Source organism: Macrobrachium rosenbergii, chromosome 4 (genome assembly GCF_040412425.1).
Source record: "Macrobrachium rosenbergii isolate ZJJX-2024 chromosome 4, ASM4041242v1, whole genome shotgun sequence".
Taxonomy (NCBI): Eukaryota; Metazoa; Arthropoda; class Malacostraca; order Decapoda; family Palaemonidae; genus Macrobrachium; species Macrobrachium rosenbergii.
In genome coordinates, this window is record NC_089744.1 from 33,368,587 (window position 1) to 33,388,910 (window position 20,324).

General features: G+C 37.3%; 1 protein-coding gene across 1 annotated transcript in view; it reads left to right on the forward strand.

Annotated features, from left to right (window-relative positions):
- The window catches only part of LOC136832473 (jupiter microtubule associated homolog 1-like), an 82,786-nt gene that overhangs the window by 23,677 nt on the left and 38,785 nt on the right, over positions 1-20,324 (forward strand). The gene's annotated exons all lie outside the window — the stretch shown is intronic.

Here is a 20,324-nt window from a genome sequence, read left to right on the forward strand (position 1 = left end):
TACTTGAAAATGTCAGCGCTCGTACCATGTAGTTCTGGATCGGTAGGGTCGAACAACAAAGATGATTAGTAGCTACAGCAGAGTCATTTATCAGAAAACTTAATAGGCTCAAGTTGATTTTTAAGCAGGCCTAATAGGTTTTGTAGATTCATTAAGACTGAGCTTGTGTTACTTTTGATTAAGGTTTACAGTAGTTAGTCGACTGAACCGCTTTTGTAAAAATGAAAAATGCTCGTTGAGTTTTTGTGATAAAACTTGCAATAGGAATTGCATTCGAACACATTAATAACTTGAAATAATATTTCGTGACTTTGTATCTCGGTGAATAGCTGCAGTGTAAGCTCTGTTGATTTTGAAGTGTTTGATTTCGTACATTTCTTTTTATTTTATTTGAAAACTAATAGAAACGATCTCTCTCTCTCTCTCTCTCTCTCTCTCTCTCTCTCTCTCTCTCTCTCTCAAGTTTTTCACATGTGTATCCTAATTTTTACCCCAACATAACGGTAAAAGAATTTAAATAGAAACTCGTCAGCTCTAGGTGCTGGAATAGACTAGCTTCTTTTACGCGTTAAAAATTCTAGTTTTCAGAATGAATAGTTTTCGAGGGCGAATAAACCATCATATTAAGTGAACCTTGACAGTTTTATTTCTTTGACCTAAACTACGGGGGGTGTGTGATATGCAAGCTGTTTTGCAGTCATTGTAGCATTGGCAAGTTTTTCAGTCCAGCAAGAGTTAATATAACATAAACTTAATTGGTGTATTTTTTTATTGATTCTGATTTATTAAGTTGTTCATAACCCCTTTTACCCATATGTCAGGTGAATGAACTCCCCGTCACAGAGACGTAGTAAGTGACGTGAAGTAGGGTTTGTTAATAATGGTGATATACGTTACTAAGGCAGTACGTCAGTGGCTTTGCCACCTCCGCTCCTCCCCTTCCCTGGTCACTGCCCCACGCTACACTGGTTCTGGTGTCTTCACTTGTTTGGGTTCTCTCCACCATTTTTAGCCGGACTTGCATTTTGAGTAACCTTAACACATGATGGTTTAACATAGCCGCTGTATGTATAGAAGTATGTGCCTGAAAACTCTAAAAAAGTAAGGAGTTTTCGACTTCACTTAAGACCTTCTAAATTGTAGTTAATACACGGACAGGTGCTAAAGTAGCCTAAACATAAATGCAAAAAAAAAAAAAAAAAAAAAAAAACAATAGGTTTTCGTAACCTGATTTAGGCAACGTCAGGGGAAGTTGTCCTGTGTCACCTACCTCTGGTATCCTCGAAGCAATCATGAAAGAGCAGTAATCGGAAAATACCATGAGGCAGTACAATATCGTGTGTTGACTACAGTTGGTAGATGTTGGGAATTTAGTCTACAATTTAAAATTGGCTGGTTTTTTCTCGAGGTCTATTGATGTTTGCGCGAAATTCTGCATATATTAAAAGGTTATGCAGTCTCTTCTGTACATTTTAAAAACTGATATAGTCTACTTAAAGTGAAACATTCGAACCTGTGTAGGCAAGTTACAAAGGAGAAACCTGAATAATTGGTTTGCGTGTCAAGTTTTGTAAGGTAAATCTATACTGTCGCCGAAGTTTCGTCGTACAGACTGCTTAGTTTTGCTTGGAATACTGTATTAGTTTTCCTCCCACAAAGTATTGGCATCGATACACTTTGTATCAACCTTATTTTTCCACACCTAATCTTTTGCATGTAATTTGCTACCAGTTGATTAATATGAAATTTAGGCCTACACAAACTTGGGCACTTTCAGCCATTCAGTGCTGAAGACACTGAAAAGAGCCATTCAGCCCTGAAGACACTGAAAAGAGGAGTCGGAGAGCAAGATAGAAATCCAGAAAATAAGGGAGATGAGGTTTAAGGGTCTAAAGGTGGAACTAGGAGAAAATCCCATACTTGTACGAAGAAGTAATAGCTTGAACAGCAAGATAAAACAAAATAAGAATGGGACTGATGGCACTCGGGAAACACCCTTTATAGTAATGCCTACTGTGCACCACATGAGGTTCACTGACGGCTCTGTCAACCTACATTGAACTGCCAGTTGTTAACTTGCCTGTTGGCCTTTCAAGCTGGTTTGGTGTTTGTTGCAAGCGAAGTTGAGTACGTTTACGTGAGAGTGTAACAGGTAGTAATCAAGTTTTAAACATGTTTATTTAATCCCGACAATGTGTAATGTGTAAAAGCGTTTGTAGCTAAAGCGTCATTGAGATATCGAAGTTAGTGCGAACTCTTCGATATTAAGACTTCAAAGATTTTCTGATGGAAAAATTAAGGTCTTACCAATTTAGGGAAGGAGGGCAAAAAAGTATATATGATGTTAATTTTAATGTTTCAACGTATTGCGGATATAGGGACAAGTTCTGCTTAGCTCGAAGTGTGCCATGTTGCAGGAAAGTATGGTCGCCTTGAATTTAAATACAGTATTAGTGTCACGTGCTTGGTGCAGATTTCGTTTTCCGTGACCTAGTGGAAGGTGACCGGATTAGAATATTTACTCAGTATTTTACAAGTGAAACCCATGTCAGTGAATAAAAATTAGTGGAAAATTACTCTAGATTAAGATTTAAATAGAACTCTAGCCAACACCCGTATATTTGCAGCTTGAGATGCTTATTCTCAGCAGTTGCAGTGGGTGGATGCTGCTCTTTTTCTTGGGATGCATCTCTCTCTCTCTCTCTCTCTCTAAAAAAAAAAATATAATGGCTTTCTTTTAAGATGTCTCGTGGACGCACGCCTTTTACAACACTAGCATCGCCATCCTTACGAAACGTAATGAAATGTTGCTGCCGTACGCATAAAACCAACTTACTTTGAAATAAACATTTTCCTCTGCTTAGCCCACTTATTCTAGTAACCCCATGAGTCAAAACGTGAGACCCGCTTACCCTACCACGGACCCCGGAACTGGAGTGGTGCGTCTGGGCAATCAATACTACAACTCTGCTTGAAAGAGAGGCAACGTTAGCTGTGGGTGTACCTGCTCGTCTGTTGCTTTAATGCTGATGGGTCTACTTGAAAAGGTTTTCATCATGTTTATTGTGTTTACTAAGCTCTAGGCTTCTGGGTTGGATACTGAAGCCTAAGTTGGTTGTTTATTAACACAAATGTGGTTACATAGGTCCCCTGTCGATTTGTTGGTCCTGGTAGCCTGAGCAACAGTTGTAATGACAAAAACGAATGTGGTGTCATGTACAGACATGACTTGCTACATGTACTGTGGCAAAGTCAGTCGCAAAATTATTTCTCGTGTATTGACTAATAACAGCTATGATTTAATTATAATTCTAGTTTTCATCGCCTCGTAACGGAAATTTCCATAAATTCTCAAAATGTATTAGAATATAAATAAAACATTATAAGTCCTTTTTGAAACTGAAGCACTGAAATGCCCAGTTACGTTGATGTGTGCATTTTGAAACATTTTCCAAGCCGTCATGCCGCTAGTGGAACTGTCATCTTTAAGAATGTCGGTGATCAATTAAAACTTTTCCATCCGTGCATGTTAATACCGATGGTGGTTTACACCTTGCCAATTGTTTATTAAGTCTGCTTGTATTGGACATGTGCTAGGTGTCATATTTCCATTCTTATCCGAATCTTTCCGAGATTGCTGCATTGCCGTATTGACTGGCTTCCATTGTCTGGCATTGCTCCTTCAGTGGAACTGTCATGGAGCAAAGTCTCTCTCTCTCTCTCTCTCTCTCTCTCTCTCTCTCTCTCTCTCTCTCTCTCTCTCTCTCTCTCTCTCTCTCTCTCTCTCTCTCCTTGCAGGTGGCTGAAAGTAGTTATAATTGAAAGTAAATTGCAGATATTGTTGTAGATATGCTTTGCGATAAATATATTACGAATGTTAAGAGTCGTTAGATAGAATACGTGCTCCTCACGTAGTATTAATCATGATTCCAACAGTTGTGCTCTAAGTATATAAACTTAATGAAGAAGGCCCTGCAATAATAATGATTATAAACCACTTGGTACCCATGGTGCACCACCGATGAGGAATCCTTTAATGCAGCTCGAGAGAAAGCTGGCAAGTTCCCTCACTACTTGCGATGCCCTTGACCAGTCCCCATTACCAAATCGGTCAGCCCTTCCTTTTTAGGGGAGCGAGGATGTGGCGAAGATTTGGCATCAAAGGTGTCTTTGAACCTTTTGAAGCATGTGATTTTAATTTAATTTTTTTATATGGGTGATTTGCGTTTTATGTAAACGGCAAACATCTAAGCGAATTTTTAATATATCGATTTTATTGGACTTAGTGGATACTTGCTTTTGTCTATATGCAGCACAAGTTCTAGCCGTACTTGGGAAACGTAATTTTAATAGAAGTTTCTTCACAGCTGTTCGATCCAATTTTACAAGTATATACAACGAACGGTGAAAGCTATTGTTTGAGCGCTTTTCTAAATTGGCATTTTTGTTGTTCAGTGGTCTTAATTTGAATTTTACAATCAAATTGTGGATCAAAGGCAGTAGCTAGGTTAACTTTCTTGGTCAATAAGTAGAAGCTTTCAAGAATTAAGTTCCTTAAAGGGGGAGTTACAAATTCCAAGATCTAGAAACTACAGTAATCTAGTGAAAACAAACAGTTCATTTGATGATATACAATAGAAGAGTAATTATGGATATGGTTATTTGCTTTTGAGAAAACTGAAACTTGAATTTAATGATGAATTAACGACATATTTTCATAATTAAACATTGACAAGGGTCAGTAAGCATGGTGATTTTTCAAAGTAAAAGCCTAAGGCAGATAGAATCTGAAAGAATGAGTACAGCATGTTTGTATGCTATTAAAGATAGAATTTGGTTTTCCAACATCAGTGGTGGCCTAATTTATACACGAGTTGCTTGATTGCAGGGGCTGTCTATACCTTTGTTGCCTTAGAACGGACAATTTGTTCCATGTTTGTAAAATTTTTTAGTATTAAAGCAAAAGTTCGGAGTATTTCCTAGGGTAATTATAACAAGTTGAGGAAAAAGTATGCGATTCTTATAGTATTCCTTGCAAATTTGCCCGTTTTCTGTCAGTAAGGATTGTAGAAAATGTATTTGATTAGAGCGGGGCTAACTATCATGTTGACAAAACTTCCAAAGATAAATTATTGGTTGTACAAAGATAATTTACTGGGTGTACACTATTATTAAGCCTTCTCATCAGCTTCTCTGTTATTGTGAAAATGTTATTCAGTGAGCTTAAAAATTGATTATCATTTGAAGATGTCGTCCAAAAGATAGGTTAAAGTTTTCATCTTTAACCTTTCTCAGGTGATTATTGAATCTGCATCTTTGAATCATCCCAACCAGTTTTGGAGACCTTCATTTCATCGTGACATTTTTCTTTTTCCTCGTATTTGAGTTTATCGTGATGAGTATCTTGACAGAGTAGACGCTTTCTCAGGCAAATGACAGTATTTTAACCTGCTTTTTAAGTCATACTAGGGCATACTAGTTTTTCAATCTTGTAAATTTTATTTGATGCAGCTTTTTCTTAGAATTTTGTGGCAGCTTACAGCTCTCTGTCGGCAGATTCCATGTGACCCTCCTTTTACAGCTTTCTAGACTCCATATATTTAGTGATTCTCTTGTATGTTATTCTTCAGATTTTTAGCAATTGATTTAAGAACTAAATTATCATTTTTATTTGTGTGCATTTTTCATTTTGGAGTTACATTCGCTAGGTTGTTTTAAATATCAGTGAAGAATGTGAGTTCCTTCCATCCCCTGATTTTAATCATCACTTTTGAAAGATTGCAGCCATCTCAGGGTTTTCATTCCTTGCATCAAAAGAGGATGAAGTTGCCTATACTTCTATCTTGAATCACTAAGAAACCGTACCCAATGTTATCAGTTTGGTAACCCTTGGCTTAAACGTCTTGTAGGATACGTTCTCCATTTATTGTCCCACAAACCAAGGTCTAGAGAATACAGTATTCTCTAGACCTTGCCACAAACAATGAGGTTCACCTTTCACGCACAGAGGGGCCAGTATCCTATAGTAATTCTGCACATCATCTCTTAATTTATTACTCGTCAGTTTCCCTCTAGTTTTCTTTTGCACTTGTTTCCTATGTGATTTATCATTTGCCTAAATTTTAATTGGCGGTCAGGAATTTGGTAATTTTTCCCCTGCACCTCAAGGTCTTGAGCGTGCGCTCCTTCACAAGTCTTATAAATATACAGAGGATATACATGAACCTATAGCAAATGGAAGTAAAATTTTAATTTAAAGAGTGAGTGGATGGTTGTGGGATGTACGAATGAGGAGTTAAAATTATTTAGGTTTGCGGTTAATTTTTGAATTGAGTTACTCAGATACCTGAATGTGTTTTGCAGTCTTGACCAGCATGTAAGATACCATACTTTTAGACTCCGCCCTCCATCCCCACTTTCTTTTTCCTTGCGAATGGGCGATTTTAGGTTAAACTACATGATGGTGAAGTAAATAGAATATTTAATGGTCAAGTCAGTGAGTCATTCGGGATGTCAGATTTTTTAATTCCTTAACCATGAAATATACAAAGTATACATTCCATGTATCGTTTTAATATGTGTAATACGGTTGTTTTTTTAACGGAATAATCATTTATGCTACCTCTAATATAATGCACGCAATTCAGTTGAACTGCTGCTAATTTTATACTATTCACGCTTGTATGTAGCAGGTGCAAGGTGTGCAGCTGTCTCTTTGGGTCAGGAAAGCGTACGTGTGGTGTACCCTTTCTCCTTCTTATATAAGAAGTGATTTTACCACTTCTTTGTGGCTTGTGCCTCTAGTTGAAGATAATTTATATATTTTATTGATCCTTGGTATATATTTGAAATTAACGTTTTAATTTATTTTTCCAGGTAAGAATCTCCCCAATCGAATTCTGTTGGCCCAGGAAGGTAAGTAATATATTTATTTTGAGGATTTTTTGTTCATGGCCTAATTTAACTACAGTACATCATTGCAACCCTCCCAAGTAATTGTTAAATTTCAAAGCTATTTATGATAAAAAAAATTTTTTTGTGCTAATTCGTTGACCCTAACAACAATTTTACCTGGTATTTAGAGTGGCAGTGGCGCCTTTCTGTCACCTGAATGTGAAAATGAAAACTAATAGTCATGTTAATCTCTCTCTGGCTCCCCCTGCAACGCGGATCGGTGGACTTGAGAAAACGCATTACTGTACACATTTTCTCAGATCTAATCGGCCCCGGTCATATCGGGTGTTCCACGAGGAACAGTCCTCCGTCTGGTTCTCTTTCACAACATGATATAACAACCTGTAAAGCTCGTTTATGGTTGGCATCGTGACCCCACCAGACTTTGTAAAACTGCTTTCAAGTTTATGTAATAAAGCAACAGATTCTTAGTGAATGGTCATAAACAATCAGCATGGATAAAGATAATTTTCAGACTAAAGGTGACGTTGATTAGACTAGTCATAGGCACTTTATTACCAACATGAGGTGCAGCCAAATAGAACTAACGGAGAGTGCAATTTAATAATAATAATAAAAAAGTATCTTCGTTGCTTGATAAAACGATGACCTGACGAACATCAGCGTAGGCAACGCGATAAATTTTGTACGCACGAAATAAAGGTGCTAAATATTTTGTATTCCAAGCTGTAATAAATAGTATTAAGGCCTATTAACCTATTGTATTTCCCCTCTGCATTTCAGCCATAATTAACTAGTGCACTTATTTGAAAATAAAGCGCTTTAATGTCTTGCCAGATGAACATTGTGATGCTCCCCTTCAGGGCGCAGGTCTAAAGGAGTAATTACCGAATCTTCGACTTAAGAGAGGCTATCCCCATCCCCTAGAGATGGAATCTCTCTCTCTCTCTCTCTCTCTCTCTCTCTCTCTCTCTCTCTCTCTCTCTCTCTCAATGTGTCCGTGCCGAAATGTGTAATCATTCTCTTGGAGGATTTTTTTTTAGTCTTCTTCGCTTTGAAGACTCAGACAACAGCCCGGAAATGACACAGCAATTAGCACTTGAGAATCTTCGTGTCTAAAAAGAGAGTCCATTCATGTAAAACTTTTATGGCTTTCTTTGGATTTTGTGCATATGTTTTCTTAGAGTTAGTTGGGCTATCTCTGTTCTTTTTAAATTTACATTATTTCTGTGGAAGCCCCAAGCCACTGTCTTTCATACTTGGTGGTAATAAGCCTCTTGATGTAAAGTACAGGTAAAGGATTGTGAGTGAATAGCGGTATACGTGGCATGAAAGGGATTGTCTAGTTCTTTTGAGAGTTAATTTTGTTTTCCATTTAGGATCGTGCGTGCGTTTGACCCTACTGAGGCCATAGTGCCTTTAAAAGGTTCCGGCATGAAAATGAGCAGTGGTGTGTGTCATGACAAGAGAAAATTTACGTCAGGTGAACCGGAACGATTTTGTTCTGCTGCTTCCTATACTTCACATCTTAAACCAGTCGTATACTTTCCAAGGATTAGAACCTTTTCTTGCATGCCTTACTCTGTAAGTTTCATATTAATGTCTTTCCTTGCACTTTTTTTTTACCCGAATTTTTCATAGCTCTACTTTTCCCCCTCATAGCATTCCATTGCAGTTCCCCTTGTAATATTTCCGTGCATAGTTTTCCATACAAGATTTTCCCTGTCTCTTACTACAGATGTAATTTCCCCCTGCTTCATTCATTGCACGTTTCTCTCCTTGTAAACTTTTCCCTCCAAATACCTCTGCTCTTTGAAATTTTTTCCTCCAGGTACGCTTGTCCCTGGGAACTTTCCCCTTCTGGTATGTTTGCTGTTGAACATTTCCTCGTAGGTACACCTGCCCGTGGGAACTTTTCCATCCAGGTACACCTGCCATTTGGAGTCTTTCGTTATGTGCTTGTTTACTTACACTTCTCTCCATGCTTGTTGACCTTGTGCACTTTAGCCTCCATGCTTGCCTGCTCCTGGGCACGTTCCCCTCCGTGTACCCATGCCTCTGGGCACTCCTGTCCCGTCCCCTTAGGAGTTTCCTCATGCGCTGTTGCTAATGGATACTTATCCTCCAAATGTGCTCCGTGCCTACCTGGCTTTAGGAACTTGGCTTCCCTTTGGCACATCAGCCACTTCACGCTCGTTGACGATGGCCAATTAAACTGCTCCATGTTTGCTTGCCCTTGGACAATTTACCCATTCGACGACCATTTGCAACTAGGTACATTACCTGCTCTGCAAACATGTCCTTAGACACTACCTAGTCCACACTAGCCTTCCCTTGGTCACGTTTCATACTGTGGTCTTGCACTTTTCCAGCCCTGCATTTTCCTGCCCATGGTCCCTTTCCCCCCTACATGTACGCCTGCCCTTGGGCACTCAACCTTATATGATGCTGTGCCCGTGGACACTAAGCTCCATGCTCGCCTGCCTTTGAGCAGTTAGCTGTCCGTGCTTGCCTGCTCTTGGGCTCTGAACCCTCAGTGCTCTCCTACCTTCGGGCACTAAACCCTCCATCTAGTTGTAATGTTGAACTTAATATTTTCGACCTGCAAAGTTTTACAAACAGTTAATCTGACGTTAATTGCGAAGGTTTGTTAAGTCTCATTTAAAAATAGCATTGTACCTTGCCTATCGGTTTCCTTTATTTGTACAAACTAAAAGGTCTTTGTGTATCAGTCAGAACACCGAAATTACCATAACCAGATCATCACTGCTTTCCATTATAGTGGTATCTTGGAATTGAACAACCTTACGAGGGGTAAAATATAGTGATTCAGGATAATATTTTAGCGTACGTGATCAGTTGTATTTCGTTAGAAAATGCTTGTTATCCTGAAGGACTTTGTCTTAGAGGCTCTCTCTCTCTCTCTCTCTCTCTCTCTCTCTCTCTCTCTCTCTCTCTCTCTCTCTCTCTCTCTGTCCATGGACGTAGGACACACTAAATGAAATTCTGTGTCTCAAGGGTATTTAGAAAGAAAACAAATTTTATAATGTGTATATTATTCGTACATCGCGCACTTCTGTTTGCCCTTTTTCCACTATGACGAAATTAAGATTTTAGAATGAGACAAGACTGTGTACTCGACTAACAAAACGATCTTCCATGCTCCCATTGATGATTCACTGCATTAGTACGGTACTGGAGTATTTAATTTTAGAGTGTTTAATCTTACCAAAGCCGCTTGTCTTGATTTTTTCCTTCCTCGTGTAATAATGTGTCTAGTAAGATTTATTCATGGTGCTGCAGAAATGTATGATACCACTTATTTCAGATCGAAGTTCACCATTTTTAAAATGGGCTGTTATTTAGTCTGTTAATAAGCAGAGTCATGGAATCTTTTCACAGATTAATAGTCACTATAATATATATATATATATATATATATATATATATATATATATATATATATATATATATATATATATATATATATATATATATATATATTTTTACAGTATATATATATATATATATAAATTTTTTTTGCGTCGTAGTGCTTAGCTGCCTAATAGCAGAAAGTTTTCAGTTATTCTAGATGTAACCGCCTTCCCTGCTGCGTGGTGGTGTTTGTAATGAGAATCTGTATTGTAAATTTGAATCATTATTCTCCATACATTACATACAACATATATGGCTTTGGTTTTATTTTGCTGAAGGTGTTTGTTAATGGAAGCCCTTACATATAAAGTAAAAATTAAATATATCTGCAGGAAGAGGGAGTTCATAAAGGTGGTAACTATTGACATGGAAAGGCAAGAAAAGTTTGTCAAATTTTTAAAATTTATGATCATTGGGTGACGAGTACTCCAGAAATGCCTTGACAACAGATGCAAATTCAATGTCAAGGGAAGGTCCTAGTTTGTCAACACAAGTAACTTGAAACGGCTGAGGTGAAACTCCATAGTTTGCTCTCCCAAGGTGGTGGTTTCTTGTCCTATTACAGGGTTTACCGTGATAATTTCTATAATTACTATAATTCAACTGTAACCACATTGACATAATCATAATAACTTAATGAATTTTCATACGTCTTAAATATTTGTTTAGGAAATGTCAATAATAATCTGCTGAATATTGTGTAAAATACAACAAAATTGGCTGTAAGAGAACAATAGGATTCGTAAAACGTTAATATTTAAAAGACTACTAAAGTTGAGAAATGCTCAGTGTATGTGTGTAGTATATATAGTTATATTCACTTTAGTTTATTTAGTTTTCCCATCCGCGTAATTGATAGCACAAAATTTTAAGTAATTTCATACGGTCATTTTAGAGTGTGTTCCCCCTTCCTTGACTTCCTGTCAACAGTAGCATCATTTTACAAGACCTAACTTTCCCACCCTAGACAACCCCCAAACCCCACCCGGCTGAGACTTGAGTCACCGGAAACCAGGACTTCCTGCAAAAGGGAGGAAAGAATGGCCTTGAACATAACCCAATAAAATTTGTAGGTAGTTCAAGTTAGGCTTTTAGCTGGCCCTTTAAAGATATCAACAGTAAAAACTCCGAGTTCGGACAGTTCCTTGTTTCAGAGAAGACGTGAAGTATAGTTTGTTTTTCAACTATTTAAGTAAAAATATTTTATAAAGATTAGTATGGAATTGACTGTGCTTGTCAGATCCACATTTTGATGAAATGTTCATGAAACGGATGTGCCGTAAAAAAACCCTGTGTATTTGATAGTAATTGGCAGGATTTTCGTACTATAGGGAAGTAGTTGGTGGTAAAAGAAAGTAGGTTTTCTTTGTATTGTGCTAGTTTGTCTTCAAGATTTATTAGAGCTGTCGTTAGTGTACATATATATAATTGTTAATACTGTATACCAATGTCCTATCTCTAAAGTAGTAAAATGTTAATGTTTGTATGATAATTTTACTATGTTTAAAGTTTGTTACCCTTGGTTTTGGTTAACGAGGTAACGGCATTCCGTTAGAACCCATTCTTTAAGTAATATTGAACAACGCAGGAAGAAATTGCAAAAAAATAAATAAATAAATAAAGAAATTAACTGTCACTACCTCATGAGCAATGTTTGCCACAGCATCTGACTCATTTCTGGGATGTCAAAACATTGATTCATGTAAGTAAGGCTCACACTCCGTCACTTTACCCCAGGTATTTGTTAAAATGATTCACGTAAGGATTTTGCTAGAAGTGACGGCGTTGACGAAATCCTACGTTGGGGGGGATGGTGGATGAAGGAAATGTCTTTGTAGTGATCGCTATCTGTTTCAGGAAAGGATATAAGATACAGTCACGTATGAGAAAGGTTTTTATGGTGTTGCATGCACCGAATCTCTTGTCTTTCACTAGTCTACCATGCTAGACAGGTTTTTAGTTCTACTTAACAACACTGTTCTGCCTAAGCTAACCAAAGCTGTGAGTAATGTGCATGGTGGTCAGTCGACTGGGTCGTAACTATGTTTGGCCCGATAAAAATGTCCTCTCCTTATCCAACAAAATACCATCGTAGAAAAATAAAAACTTAGGGAAATCAGTAACATTTTTTTTCTTAGAATTTCTAAAGTATTTGCTGTATCATTTAATTTGTATTTTTTCCCCATATATAAGTTGATCGGAACATCACTTTTACCAACTTGTATTCGTATAGACATCTAAATGTAAGCAAATTAATGCTGTTCAGCGCAGTAGTGCAAGTTGGTTTACTTTAGATGAAAGTTTTCAACCAGGCTGCTTGAGAGTTTAAGGTCTCGTTTGGAAACAAACCGGTTTAACCACTGTAAGTATTCAACTTTAGAGGAGGAGTTTAGCGTAAAACTCGTTAAAAACAATTCTGGGGCATAAAAATTCACGAGAATTTGCTGGAGAATACTGATAATTAGAAATGAGCTCTACTTGTGTATCCTCGAAGGTTTACGTATCCTCAACCCTTGTGAGGTTGACAGAAGTACAGATGGCAAAATCTGGAGGTAAATTTTTGTCGACTTGAAGTACGTACAGTAGTATACCCTGAAACCCCTTGTTTTCATGTAGGTGCTTGGCATTAATGAAATAAGTTCTGCCCAGCTCACGGTAGTCGAGTAACCTCCTCCAAAGCTTGTGACTGGTTTAAACATTTTGATTCTTAAAAGCATGAGTCGGGCGGGCCATCAAAGCAGCATCTGAGTAGGCTCGAAAACAGTCTGGGAAAACAATTGATCTCCCGCCCCAATAAATGTCGGCAGTAGAAAGGAGTCAGTGTGGTTAAGTTTCAAGGGGAATTTTCGTCTGGAGGCCGGTATGCGGTGGTCTTGGTCTTGAGGCTGTGGATGCTGTTACAATAAGGAAGAGATTATCATTGAGTGAAGGATAAAAATATAAGTTTTTTCTTTGATGAAACTAAATTGTCAAGATTGGCTTTGAATGAAGGATAAATTTTTAAAAATGAAATTGTCAACCCGTGTTTTAAAAAAATGATACAAAACCCGTTTAACATGACAAAACCTATATTCTTCCTCAGTCTTGTTTTTGAGGTTGCTGTTAGCTACTCACAGTTCCGGATAAGCTCTTCTGAATGTACTGAAACTAATATTATATATATGTATATATATATATATATATATATATATATATATATATATATATTATATATATATAATATATATATATATATATATATATATATATATATATATATACATATATATATATATATATATATATATATATATATATATATATATATATATATATATATATATATACATATATATATATATATATATATATATATATATATATATATATATATATATATATATATATATATATATATATATATATATATATATATATATACATATATATATATATATATATATATATATATACATACATATACATACATATACATATATATACATATATATATATATATTATATATATATATATATATATATATATATATATATATATATATATATATATATATATATATATATATATATTATACATATAGCCTGTTTTTTTTTTTAGTCAGGAGAGCAGCAGTGATCATCAGTATAGGAATATTAACGTTGAGTGAACGGAAATTTGAGAAACAGATAAGTAGCAGCGTAACCACGAGGCTCATGTCGGGTTTGATATAAGTTACCTTTTTGTCAGCGCATTCTGTGGTTTTTATGAAGTTTTTATTCCAAGAACAAAGAGTCTTCTCAATTAGCTTTCGAGGACAGGACGTGACAATGCGCTAACACTTTTTTTTACGGATGCAGTGTATTTTCTCGGCATTATTCTGCCAATAACAGTGTCGGAATAAAAAAACCGTTAGTAGATGCATCATTAGCTTAGTTGCACTTGTTGTAAGTAGCGGTAGTTTTACTCTTATAAGAATGAAATATTCGCATCTCTACTCAACTCGACCATGTGCAATACTCTGTTAAAATGTTTTTATTTAGTGTTTTAGTTTCTAGAAGAATTGGTCATAATAGGGATATTTTACTATCAAAAGTACCACTAATGTTGCTGCGTTGATCTGTATTGCTCATGTTTTGCACTCAGTATTTTGATATGTACAGTAGATAATAAATTTCTTTGAAACTGCAATTGAAAGAGGTAACAAATGGATAGTATAATTGCCGTAAAAATAACCTTGTTTCCTTTTGACCAAAAAAAAAAGGCCATGAATAAACTAGATGCAGTATATCTGCTCTGTCTAAATGCAGAGCGATCTGAAAAGGCCTCGGTAACAAGTGACTTCTTGTCAAATGCGCTACCTGAAATCTTGTCATCCGATTCATATGATTCGCTCGATTCTTATTTCCTCATTATCAGAAGTGGGTCTTCATGTGGCATAACTTGAAAAAGAGATTCCAGTTCAGGGAGCTTACATGGTCTAAGCCTGTAGTTATATTTCTGAACACACGATTCGTGTATGTGAAAATGCTAGTTTTAATGAAAATATGATCGGTTAAACACAGCTTCCTGTATCACTTAAGGGTTTTGTTTTTATTAGAGAAATTTCTGAACATTTAGATGAAATATTAAGGTTGTGAAACCAGCCTTGTATTGGCGCAATCCAAATTAACCCACCTGATAGTTTTCTGCTGTTAACCTTGACTGTTTATGCCACCGTTCATTTTTCATTGATTCAGCAGCGAAAGCCAATCCTATTAACCTGGCTGTTAATATTGCTGCAGACTGACTTGATTTGCTTCTTCATACTTCTCTGAAGCTCTCAAGCTTTGCAAAGCAAAGAATATTAACATGTAAAATATACACTGCATAAAACATTTAAGTCGAATATCTCGTTTGGTCTGTTTCAGTTACTTAGTGACTTCCTTCAACTTACCTTCAGAGGATTTTTTCCCTCGCTTTTATTTGCCTTTTCACCCAGGGCTGCTTGAAGCTATGTCAGTTCCACTGACAGACAAAAACGGGACTTTTCCCTCCTGTCTGGATTTATCAGGTAAAGATTTTGCTCACAGTCTACTCAAAATACCCAGTCAGTTCACAAGTCTTTGAATTATTACGAAAAGCTTTATGAGCAAATACACAGCTTTGTCAGTGTGGGTTATGATGTCAGACTATTTTTTTTTTATTGGTCTATGCTGTTATACTTGCTGCGTTGAGTCTGTGTATAAGTATAATCTGTGTAGCTGGTAAAATTGTAAGAGCAGAATGAGACGAGGTAAATATAGCTAAAAACGTACACTTGATTTTGGAGGAGCAGGGCTAGTTATTCTGTGCAAAGGATTAGAAAGAAATAAATTGCGTGGAGCGTTTTATCAGCTTTAGTCCGTTAACTTGAAGAATTTTGCTGCAATTATTTATTTCTTTGGTAGGTATTAAACCATATTAATGCTATTAGGTAGTCCATCTTGGTGTGGTTTCTGGGTTATTTATATCGCTCTAGAAAAATGCATATTAAATGAGGACAAGAAGCGAGTCTCTGAAAGGAAGGAAGCCTTGCATGATTGGAAGGGGGAAGGGGGCAGGGGCACTTGGGTTTGACCTACTCTTGATTTCTCACACACAAGCATCGCTCGAGTGACAAGGTGTTTTTCTTCGTTATTGGAAGACATGACTCTTGGAAAGACTCGGGGATTTGTGTGTTTGTCTCTGTCCGTCTGTCTCTTTCTCCCTCTTAGATGAATCTCAAGTTTAAAAGTTTGTTGAGAAAATTTTATATTTATGACGACAAATTCAGCTCGGCTATTTTGATCTAACACTAAAATTGATATAACTGAAATGAAAGATTTCTAAGAATTTAGCCGCAATTTTGAGCGGTGGGAGAATTTCTTCAAATGGACTTTGGACGAAACTTTGCTAAGCACTGAGATTCCCAGAAAAGAAGAATGCTTACTTGAAGTAGATTTTGGTTGAAGGGAACTATTGAATTCTCTCAGAGTATGGTGTTCCTGCACGTTTTCAGTAAGCCTCGAAGCCATTTTTCTTTTCACAATTTTTTGGGCTTACACGTTGATGATCACAGAAATCATTCACAGGTTAGTTCTGTTCAGTCAATATGCTTTAGTTGTCCACCGGGCTATGCCGGTTTTTCCACTACATTCCTTCAGGCTCTGTTAGATAAAGATGTAGGTAGGTGGTTTGGTTGTCCCTCGCAAAAGTGATTAAAAAAATGGGCTTCATTTTACATCATGGATTGAGTTTCACGTAAAATTCAAACACCTGGTCATGGCAATTAAGCACTTTCTATGTTGTCCTGAAATGAATAAGTGATTAAGTATCGCTCTAAAATAATGGAATAGCTCAAAATTAGTACATTCTAAAGATAATGAATTCATCGTGTGTACCTTTTTCGTTTGGCAGATTTTATCATTGTTCATTTTTCCACCGTCACTGATCGTCAGCGTTACTCCTGGTAGTGTTAAACGAATCATGTGACACCCGGCAACTAGAGTTAAGAGCCAATCAGTATCCGTGTATGCACGTCTAATCTGTGCGAGTTTGAGAAGGGATTCGAGCACTAAACTTCATTTATCGAACAAATCTCTAATAATTCCCGATGAGCGAAAAGAATTCGAGCCTGACGTGATAGTCTCCGTTGTTCTCATAGGGCGTCTGAGCAATTCCGTTATTTCATGTGGTGTAATTGTTCAGTAACACTTTCCTTTGTTCATTTCCAGGAATTTCTGTCTTTAAGGTGCAGATCTTTTGTTCCTATAGAAATAACATTAATGGGGTCTTATCCATTTGCTTACCAAACTTGCTTACAGTTCGTCCAAAGAACACTTACGCGTAGTTTAGAAGTACATATTTTTATATTCCCTGTTCATTAAAATAACCTGGTTGTCTTCATTACCGTTTCATTCGTAGCTAACTATATTGTCGAGTTCAGTTTGACATGCTCTCTCTCTCTCTCTCTCTCTCTCTCTCTCTCTCTCTCTCTCTCTCTCTCTCTCTCTCTCTCCGGTTTTGAAGGCAGGTGGTGTCATTCATGTGAAAAGACCCCATGAGTTTTTTGCTGGAACCTGGATATTTTGACCTGTCTTCCTCCCCACCCCCACAGGGCCTTCTCATCCAACATCCCTCAAGGGGCCTGACTGCCTTCGGGGTATAATCCGTAGAAGGATTTTTACTACTTCCGGGCATGCTGGTCATCTTAGCAGAACAGCAGTGGTGACGTAATTAACATTAAGCCGCCGTTACAGACTTTTTGTGTGATTAAACACTAGCCTTTCTGAGGCCGTATCTTCACTCCACGAGGATTAGAGTTGATGCTAATCTTTGGAATGGAAAGGTTGGTGGACTATTCACAATATGCTGAATGTGTGTTGAGTTGGCTTAAGGTTCAGGTGCGTTTACCTGTTTAACTACGAGGGTCAAGATTATAATCGTTTTGTCCTTTTCAAAAATTAAAACTTTTAGAGTATTAATTACAGTGTGCTCTGTCCGAAGACAGGAAGTCTGTGACAGGTGTGAGGCTGCTAAATCTCCGTTGCCCCAGCGGGTGTGGTCCCTTTGAAGAAACATCACCAGCAAACAGGTGTAGTTTGTTTAAAGTGACCTCATATTATGCCTTAAAGCGTATATTTACTTAGCTCTATTGTGGTACACCGATAGAATCCCCTAGATATGACCGCTGTTGTCATATCCATCTCTATACGTTGATGCATACGTGTATGTACACACTTCTCCCTCTCTCTCTCTCTCTCTCTCTCTCTCTCTCTCTCTCTCTCTCTCTCTCTCTCTCTCTTTTTAAAACAGTGATGTAACAATATCTGCTTTTCCTTTATGCGCGCTCTGTCTTCGCAATAGAACAGTTCTTTGTAACATCAATCAATCACAATCTGATTCTAAGACTTTATTGAAGGAAATCCCACGCCCCATGTGTTATGTATTTCGTTATGCTTTGTTGAATTATATATTTGCATACTTCATCTTTTCGTTAGTATTCGTGCGAGAAGAGAGAATGGGTATCTTAACTTTTATTTTCCATCCACGCTCCTTTAAAGAACCGGGCTTTCTTATACGGAGGAAGGTTTTCAAGGTTGATTATGATTAACTAAGCATATAGTGGTTTAGTCATTTTCCCATTGAGAGGTTGTAGGAGATGGGGAATCCTCCCTATAAAGGATTTTTGCCCTTGCGTTCAAGAATGACATGAAATCATTGTTAGGACCAGTTCATTTCTTGCATGTATTTAGTTGACAATCATACGTCTCTAGTGTTGGGGAGGTTGTTTTAAGGGGTGGGGGACGTCAGAGATAGAAGATTCTATCCCTCTTTAAAGCGTTCCATGACCACTAACTTTTCCCCTTCCCGTTCCTTACAAACTCCCTGCGCCCCTCTCCTCCCTGTTTTCTCTTCTCTCCATCCCGATGCATATTCAGGGAATTTTCATAAAAAGTTAGACTTCAAGTGCGCTTGTTTTACAGTGTCAGCAGAACTGTCCAGTGGAGTTAGGGATCTTAATTTTGTATAGGATTGTTTCAGTTTATTCTTATTAGTTGTTTAACATTTAAATTACTCGTCAGAATAAATTCACGCAGTAGTGCGTTAATCAAGAGAGACATGCATGCTAGGATACGCCAGGTCGATAGGAGTGCCTCTAAAAATAAACACGAGAGATGAGATGAGAGGAAGAGGATGGAAACATGACACAATTATATTTCCTGCAGTCAGTAGAGAGTTACGCATTTGTGCAGCCGTTTTTGTTTTCTTTGATTATTTTAATCTTTAATCGTATACTTGAGAACTCTATAGTATTTTGAAATGGTGAAAGATGAAAATATTTAACAAGATTGGTAGGATTTACGATAACAGCATTATGTTTTTCTCTCCATTAGTCGAGGTGACGTATTTTTCTCCGATGTATAGGAGAGTTGGGTGTGGCCAACTAACGGAGAAAAAAAAGCTTGGTTGAAAGAGCACAGACATCGATTTGCAGAATGAATGGAGATGTGGTAACAACCTGGCTGACTTCGAAAGGTTGTTGTCAGGGGAGAGCAGACGGACCTGTTGGTCTCTTAATTGAATGTGATCGAAAAGTTTGTGCATTGTTGCTGAAGAGTGAGAGCATACATTAATTTTTCAACTGGATTTATTACGGGATCTCTTCCATCACGTTATCGCTCCGCGACCTTGGCTTCCAGTGCAATTTGCTTGTACCGTTCAAGAGTGAGGTTTTCGGATTTTTTTTTTCCACAGCTTAAACATGTTCTGTTACGCATAGTGTGTTTCCGGGAATAAGAACATTTCAGCAGAGAAATCGATCTTACCTCAAGTACTGTGCGGTGATACTGTTATTCAATAATTACATCCGATCGACCTTTCTTATCCCCTGACATTTTCCACTGAAACTAAGTTAACTCCAGGTGGAAGATGGAGACGCACACCTGCCTTTTCATGGGTTCATGGTGCATTGTGACCTTTTCAAGAATCCCTCCCTCTTAACATTAATAGGGCTTTGTCTGTTAGTAAGCTTTTTAGGACGGTGCATTCAAAATGAAGAGGAGTGTCCAGCCAGTGGTACCTTTCCGCGGGCGTGGTGATTTAATCTCTCTCTCTCTCTCTCTCTCTCTCTCTCTCTCTCTCTCTCTCTCTCTCTCTCTCTCTCTCTGAGCGAGCGTGTACTCAGTAAATGATTTTTATGCCCTCTGGACATGAATGACTAGAGGCAGTGTTACCTTGCAATTTTGTTACGACCTACCTGTGATCTTCGATAAGAGCTTGGCCAAAAGTAGATCAAGTAATGGTTTCGACGTTCGATTACTGTTATCTTTTTTGTGAAGATAGTATTGTAAACAATAAAGAAGAGTTAAGAACCAAACAGGAAAGCCCTGTGAATTTAAGATATGTTATAATTTTATAACCACCCTTCCTTAACCTATTGTCTTTTTGTATACCTAAATTTTTGGTAAAAAAAAAGAATCACCCTGTTTATGAA